This window comes from Chiloscyllium punctatum, chromosome 1, assembly GCF_047496795.1.
Source record: "Chiloscyllium punctatum isolate Juve2018m chromosome 1, sChiPun1.3, whole genome shotgun sequence".
NCBI classification, from domain to species: Eukaryota; Metazoa; Chordata; class Chondrichthyes; order Orectolobiformes; family Hemiscylliidae; genus Chiloscyllium; species Chiloscyllium punctatum.
Window position 1 is genome coordinate 74,363,757 of NC_092739.1, and position 8,668 is coordinate 74,372,424.

The 8,668-nt window shown below is 59.6% G+C and overlaps 1 protein-coding gene across 1 annotated transcript in view; it reads right to left on the reverse strand.

Moving 5' to 3' along the window:
• The window catches only part of corin (corin, serine peptidase), a 266,366-nt gene that overhangs the window by 253,584 nt on the left and 4,114 nt on the right, over positions 1 to 8,668 (reverse strand). The gene's annotated exons all lie outside the window — the stretch shown is intronic.

Sequence of the window (8,668 nt, forward strand, 5' to 3'; positions counted from 1 at the left end):
ACTCCTCTGGCTGCACTTTCCATCTCCTTTAAACTTTTCCCATTTTACCTGAAAGCTCTGTCCCTAGTAATTGATATTCCTACCTGAGGAAAAAGACTGCAACTTCCCATTCTATCCATGCCTCTCAATTTTGTAAACTTCCAACAGGTTGCCCATCAGCTTCTATCGTTCAAGTGAAAACAAACCACATTTCTCCATTCTCTCACAGCAAATACCCCCCAGACCAGGCAACATCCTGGTAAGCCTTTTCTGGTAGTGTGGCGACCAGAACTGTACAACGTATTCCAGATGCAACCTAAAGTTCTATACCTCGGCAACATGACTTGCCAATTTTTATACTCGGTGCCCCAGCCAATGTAGGGAAGCATGCCATATGTCTTTAAAAGATTTCCACATGACATGTGTGGATTTATCCATAAACAGCTTCCCCCAATCTGCATTCCCCAGTTCTTGCCCAATATGGTCATTGTCAGCCTTTCCACAATTTAGCACTATCACCCTAGGACGAGAAGGAAATACGCAGAGAAAAAAATGAGGTACAAAGGTAAACTGACCAAAAATATAAAGGAGGATAGTAAAAGCTTTTTGAGGTATGTGAAAGGCAAAAAAATGTTTAAGACTAAAATTGGGCCCTTGAAGACAGAAACAGGGGAATATATTACAGGGAACAAAGAAATGGCAGAAGAATTGAACTGGTATTTCAGATCTGTGTTCACTGGGGAAGACACAAGCAATCTCCCTGAGGTAACAGTGGCTGAAGGACCTGAACTGAAGGGAATTTATATTTGCCAGGAATTGGTGTTGAAGAGACTGTTAGGTCTGAAGGTTGATAAGTCCCTGGGGCCTGATGGTCTACATCCCAGGGTACTGAAGGAGGTGGCTCGAGAAATCGTGGATGTGTTGGTGATTATTTTCCAGAGTTCAATAGATTCGGGATCAGTTCCTGCAGATTGAAGGGTGGCTAATGTTGTACCACTTTTTAAGAAAGGTGGGAGAGAGAAAGCAGGAAATTATAGACCAGTTAGTCTGACTTCAGTGGTGGGAAAGATGCTGGAGTCTATTATAAAGGATGAAATTACGTCACATCTCGATAGTAGTAACAGGATAGGTCAGAGACAGCGTGGATTTATGAAGGGGAAATCATGCTTGACTAATCTTCTGGAATTCTTTGAGGATGTAACTCTAAAGATGGATGAGGGAGATCCAGTAGATGTAATGTACCTGGACTTTCAGAAATCTTTTGATAAAGTCCCACATAGGAGGTTAGTGAGCAAAATTAAGGCACATGGTATTGGGGCAAAGTACTAACTTGGATTGAAAGTTGGATGGCTGATAGGAAACAAAGAGTAGTGATAAACGGCTCCATTTCAGAATGGCAGTCAGTGACCAGTGGGGTACCGCAGGGATCAGTGCTGGAGCCGCAGCTTTTTACAATATATATTAATGATATAGAAGATGGTATTAGTAATAACATTAGCAAATTTGCTAATGATACAAGCTGGGTGGCAGGGTGAAATGTGAGGAGGATGTGAGGAGGATGTGAGGAGATTATAGGGTGACCTGGACAGGTTAGGTGAGTGGTCAGATGCAGTTTAATGTGGATAAATGTATGGTTTAGTGGCAAGAACAGGAAGGCAGATTACTACCTAAGTGGAATCAACTTAGGTAAAGGGGCAGTACAAAGAGATCTGGGTGTTCTTGTACACCAGTCAATGAAGGTAAGCATGCAGGTACAGCAGGTAGTGAAGAATGCTAATAGCGTGCTGGCCTTTATAACAAGAGAGATTGAGTATAGAAGCAAAGAGGTTCTTCTGCAGCTGTACAGGGCCCTGCTGAGACCACACCTGGAGTACTGTGTGCAGTTCTGGTCTCCAAATGTGAGGAAAGACATTCTGGCTATTGAGGGAGTGCAGCATAGGTTCACGAGGTCAGTTCCTGGAATGGTGGGACTACCTTACGCTGAAAGACTGGAGCAATTGGACTTGTATACTCTTGAGTTTAGAAGACTGAGAGGGGATCTGATTGAGACATAAAGATTATTAAAGGATTGGACACTGTGGAGGCAGGAAACATGTTTCCGCTGATGGATGAGTGCCGAACCAGAGGACACAGCTTAAAAATACGGGGTAGACCATTTAGGACAGAGATGAGGAGAAATTTCTTCACCCAGAGAGTGGTGGCTGTGTGGAATGCTCTGCCCCAGAAGGCAGTGGAGGCCCAGTCTCTGGATTCATTTAAGAAAGTGTTGGATAGAGTTCTCAAGGATAGTGGAATCAAGGGTTATGGAGATAAGGCAGGAACAGGATACTAATTAAGGATGATCAGCCATGATCATATTGAATGGTGGTGCAGGCTCGAAGGGCTGAATGGCCTACTCATGCACCTATTGTCTATTGACTACTCTGATCCTTACCCACGGGCCTTCATCAGTCGGGGCACTGAGTCTAGAAGTTGGGAATTTATGTTGCAATTGTACAGGATGTTGATGAGGCTACATTTGGAGTCTTATGTTCAGTTTTGCTCACCTTGCTATAGGAAGGACTTATTAAACTGGAAAGAGTGCAAAAGAAATTTACAAGGATGTTGTCAGGACTCAACAGTCTGAGCTACAGGGAGAGGCTGGACTAGCTAGAACCTTTTTCTTTAGAGTGTAGGAGACTTATACAAGTGTATAAGATCATGACAGGTCTTTTTCTCAGGGTTGGGGAATCAAGGACTAGAGTGGAAAGAGTGCAAAAGAAATTTACAAGGATGTTGTCAGGACTCAACAGTCTGAGCTACAGGGAGAGGCTGGACTAGCTAGAACCTTTTTCTTTAGAGTGTAGGAGACTTATACAAGTGTATAAGATCATGACAGGTCTTTTTCTCAGGGTTGGGGAATCAAGGACTAGAGGGCATGAGTTTAAAGTTAGAGAAGAAAGAATAAAAGGAACCTGAGGAGCAACTTTTTTAACATATGGAATGAGCTGTCAGTGGAAGTGGTTGAGACGGGTAAACTAATAACATTTAAAAGGCATTTGGACAAAAACATGGATAGTAAAGGTTTAGAAGGATATGGGCCAAATGCAGGGAAATGGGGTTAGCGTGGATGGACATTTTGGTTGGCATGGACAGTTTGGGCCAAAGGCCTGTCTCTGTGCTGGAGGACTGTCACTGACTCCAAAATGCTCCCCATTGAAACTTCAACTACCCAGCTGGGCTGATTCCCCAAACCCAGATCTAGTGTGGCCCTTCCTTAATTTGAATTATTTAAATATAGCTTCAACAAAGCCTCCTTAGCTCATGCAACAAATTTCCTCAAATCAAAACCTCTGGTACTGAGCAAGTCCTAGTCAATACGTGGGAAGTTAAAATCAACCCTGTGGTTTTCACATTGTTCCAGAATCTGACCACATATCTGTTCCTCTATCACCCACAGGCTCGATGGAGGCCTGTAACATAACCCTGTCAAAATGATTTCACCTTTGCTATTCCTGAGCTCTACCCATATACCTCACTGAATGAGCTCTCCAAGGTGTCGTGCACCCACCTCCGCCCCCCTCCAGTACAGCTGCAATATTCACCCCTAATCAGTAACAGCACACTAACCCCCAACTCCCTCCACCCCTCACACACCCCTCCAGCATTAACACCCCCTCCAGCCTTCACACCCTCTCCAGCCTCATAGCACCCCCATCCCTCATTCCCAGACCACCACTCATAGCCCTCCAATCCTCAACAATCCTTCCAGCCCTCACAACTCCTTCACCCATCACCACCCCCCCACGCCCCCACATCACCTCCACCCATCACACCCATCACACCCCACTACCATTCACACCCTCTCCACTCCTCACCCCCTCACTCCCCCTCCAGCCTCACACCCCCACCAACTCTTATCCCCCACCAAACCTCAATCCCACTCCCACCCCTACCCTTGCCACCAGCCCACCCTCACACCACCTCTACTCGTAACTCACAATCCATCCCTCCACTCCTCACAACTCTCCATCCCTCCCACCAACTCTCCCCGACTCCAGCCCTCACACCCCCACACCCCCTCCATCCCCTCACACCCTCACCCCCCCCCATCCCCCCACCCCCCCCCTCACCTCACCCCCCCACACCCCCCCCCTCCCTCCCCACCCCCCACCCCCCCCCCCCACCCCCACACCCCCCCCACCCCCCCCCCCCCCCCCACCCCCCACACCCCCGCCACCCTCACACCCCCCGCCACCCCACCCCCCCACCACCCCCCCCCACCCTCCCCCCCCCCCACACCCCCTCCACCCCACACCCTCCCCCACCCCCCCTCCCCTCCCTCCCACCCCCCACACCCCCCTCCACCCTCACACCCCCCACCCCCCACCATCCCACCCAACCCCCCCACCCCCTCCACCCCCCACACCCCCCCACACCCCCTCCATCCCTCACACCCCCCCCCACCCCTCCCACCCCCTCCCACCCCCCACACCCCCCCCCCCTCCACCCCCCACACTCCCCCCCCCCCCTCCACCCTCCCCCCCCCCCCACCCCCCCCCCACCCTCACATCCCCCCCCCCCCCCCCTCCCTCACACCCCCACACCCCCTCCATCCCCACACCCCCCTCCATCCCCACACCCCCGCCACCCTCACACCCCTGCCACCCTCACACTCCCCCACACCCCCCACACCCCTCACCACTCCCCCACACCCCCCTCCATCCCCACACCCCCCACATCCCATCCATCCCCTCACACCCCCCCACATCCCCTCCACCCTCACACCCCCCTCCATCCCCTCACAATCCCCATCCCTCACACCCCCCCCCACCCCCCCTCCATCCCCTCACACCCCCCACACCCCCTCCAACCCTCACACCCCCCCACCCCCCCCCAACCCCTCCATACCTCACACCCCCCACACCCCCTCCCTCCCTCACACCCCCCACACCCCCTCCATCCCTCACACACCCCCCACACCCCCCTCCATCCCTCACAACCCCCACACCCCCCTCCATCCCTCACACCCCCACACCCCCTCCATCCCTCACACACCCCACACCCCCTCCATCCCTCACACGCCCTCCATCCCTCACACCCCCACACCCTCCTCCACCCTCACACCCCCCCCCCCCCACACCCCCCTCCATCCCTCACACCCCCCCATCCCCACACCCCCTCCATCCCTCACACTCCCCACACCCCCCTCACACCCCCCTCCCTTCCCTCACACCTCCCCCACACCCCTCACCCCCCCTCCCTTCCCTCACACTCCCCACACCCCCTCACCACCCCCCACACCCCCCCCCACCCCCACCCCCCCCTCTATCCCTCACACCGCCCACACCCCCCTCCATCCCTCACCACCGCCCCACACCCCCTCCATCCCTCACACCGCCCACACCCCTCCATCCCTCACACCCCCCACACCCCCTCCATCCCTCACCACCCTCCACTCCCCCACACCCCCTCCATCCCTCACACCGCCCACACCCCCCTCCATCCCTCCACCCCCCACACAGCCTCCATCCCTCACACCCCCCCACACCCTCTCCATCCCTCACACCCCCCACACCCCCTACACCCCCTACACCCCCCTCCATCCCTCACACCCCCCACACCCCCTCCATCCCTCACACCCCCCCCCACCCCCTCCATCCCTCACACCCCCCCACACCCCCTCCATCCCTCACACCCCCCACCCCCCCCCACACCCCCCACACCCCTTCCATCCCTCACACCCCCCACACCCCCTCCATCCCACCCACCCCCCCTCCATCCCACCCACCCCCCACACCCCCCCTCCATCCCTCCCACTCCCCCACACCCCTCCATCCCTCACCACCCCCACATCCCCTCCATCCCTCACACCCCCCCACATCCCCTCCATCCCTCACACCCCCCTCCATCCCTCACAACCCCCATCCCCTCACACCCCCCACACCCCCTCCCATCCCTCACACCCCGCTCCATCCCTCACATCCCCCCCATCCCTCACACCCCCCACACCCCCTCCATCCCTCCATCCCTCACACCCCCTCCAACCCTCACACCCCCTCCATCCCTCACACCCCCCACAACCCCCTCCATCCCTCACACCCCCCCGCCCCCTCCATCCCTCACGCCCCCTTCATCCCTCACGCCCCCTCACGACCCCCACGCCCTCTCCATCCCTCACTCCCCCCCACGCCCCCTCCCATCCCTCACACCCCCCACGCCCCCCTCCATCCTCCCACTCCCACACCCCCTCCATCCCTCACACCCCCCTCCATCCCTGACGCCCCCTCACGACCCCCACGCCCCCCCACGCTCCCCCAACGCCCCCCCCACGCCCCCTCCCATCCCTCACACCCTCCCACGCCCCCCTCCATCCCTCACAACCCCACACCCCCTCCATCCCTCACAACCCCCACAACCCCCACCCACCCTCCATCCCTCACAACCCCCACAACCCCACGCCCCCCTCCATCCCCTCACACCCCCGCCATCCCTCACACACCCCATACCCCCTCCATCCCTCACACCCCCTCCATCCCTCACACCCCCCCCACACCCCCTCCATCCCTCACACCCCCCACACCCCCTCCATCCCTCACCCCCCCACACCCCCCTCCATCCCTCACACCCCCCACACCCCCTCCAACCCTCACAACCCCCTCCATCCCTCACACCGGCACACCCCCCTCCATCCCCTCACACCCCCGTCCATCCCTCACACTCCCCACAAGCCTCACACCCCCCATCCATCCCTCACACTCCCCACACCCCTCACACCCCCACAACCCCACACCCCCTCCATCCCTCACACCCCCCCCACACCCCCTCCATCCCTCACACCCCCTACACCCCCTCCATCCCTCACACCCCCCACACCCCCTCCATCCCTCACACCCCCCCACACCCCCTCCATCCCTCACCACCCCCCACACCCCCCCTCCATCCCTCACACCCGCCAAACCCCCTCCATCCCTCACACCGCCCACACCCCCTCCATCCCTCACACCGCCCACACCCCCCACACCCCCTCAACCCCCCTCCATCCCTCACACCCCCCACACCCCCTACACCCCCCTCCATCCCTCACACCCCTCACACCCCCTCCATCCCTCACACCCCCCACCCCCCCTCCATCCCTCACACCCCCCACACCTCCCACACCCCCCTCCTTCCCTCACACTCCCCCACAACCCTTACACCGCCTCCATCCCTCACACCCCCCACACCCCCCCACACCCCCTACACACCCTCCATCCCTCACACCCCCCACACCCCCTCCATCCCTCACACCCCCACACCCCCTCCATCCCTCACACCCCCTCCATCCCTCACACCCCCCACACCCCCTCCATCCCTCACACCCCCCACAACCCCCCCATCCCTCACACCCCCTCCATCCCTCCACCCCCCATCCCTCACACCCCCCCCATCCCTCACACCCCCCACCCCCTCCATCCCTCCATCCCTCCCTCCCTCCACCCCCCACACCCCCTCCATCCCTCACACACCCCACACCCCCTCCATCCCTCACACCCCCACACCCCCTCCATCCCTCACGCCCCCTCCACCCTGACGCCCCCTCACGACCCCCATGCCCCCCCATGCTCCCCCCACGCTCCCCAACGCACCCCCACGCCCCCTCCATCCCTCACACCCCCCCACGCCCCCCTCCATCCCTCACACCCCCCCACGCCCCCTCCATCCCTCACACCCCCCCACGCCCCCTCCATCCCTCCCAACCCCCACACCCCTCCATCCCTCACACCCCCCACACCCCCTCCATCCCTCACACCCCCCACATCCGCTCCATCCCTCACACCCCCTCCATCCCTCACAATCCCCCATCCCTCACACCCCCCCACACCCCCCACCCCTCCCTCCCCACCCCCCCCCCTCCCCCCCCCCCCCCCCCCCCTCCATCCCTCACACCCCCACACCCCCTCCATCCCTCACCACCCCCCCACACCCCCTCCATCCCTCACACCCCCACACCCCCCACAACCCCCTCCATCCCTCACACCCCCCACACCCCCCCACCCTCCATCCCCTCACACCCTCCCCACACCCCCTCCATCCCCTCACACCCCCCCACACCCCCTCCATCCCTCACACCCCCCACACCCCCTCCATCCCCTCACACCCCCCCCCACACCCCCTCCATCCCTCACACCCCACACCCCTCCATCCCCTCACACCCCCCACACCCCCTCCATCCCTCACACCCCCCCACACCCCCTCCATCCCTCACACCCCCTCACCCCTCACACCCCACACCCTCCTCCATCCCTCACACCCCCCACCCCCCACAACCCCTCCATCCCTCACACCACCCACCCCCCACACCCCTCCATCCCTCACACCCACCCTCCATCCCTCACACCCCCGAACACCCACTCCATCCCTCACACCCCCCACACCCCCTCCATCCCTCACACCCCCCACACCCCCGCCATCCCTCACACCCCCCCGCCCATCCCTCACGCCCCCCACACCCCCTCCTACCCTCACACCCCCCACACCCCCTCCATCCATCACACCCCCGCCATCCCTCACGCCCCCCACACCCCCTCCTACCCTCACGCCCCCCACACCCCCTCCATCCCTCACACCCCCCACACCCCCTCCATCCCTCCCACCCGCCACACCCCCTCCATCCCTCACACCCCCCACACCCCCTACACCCCCTCCATCCCTCACACCCCCTACACCC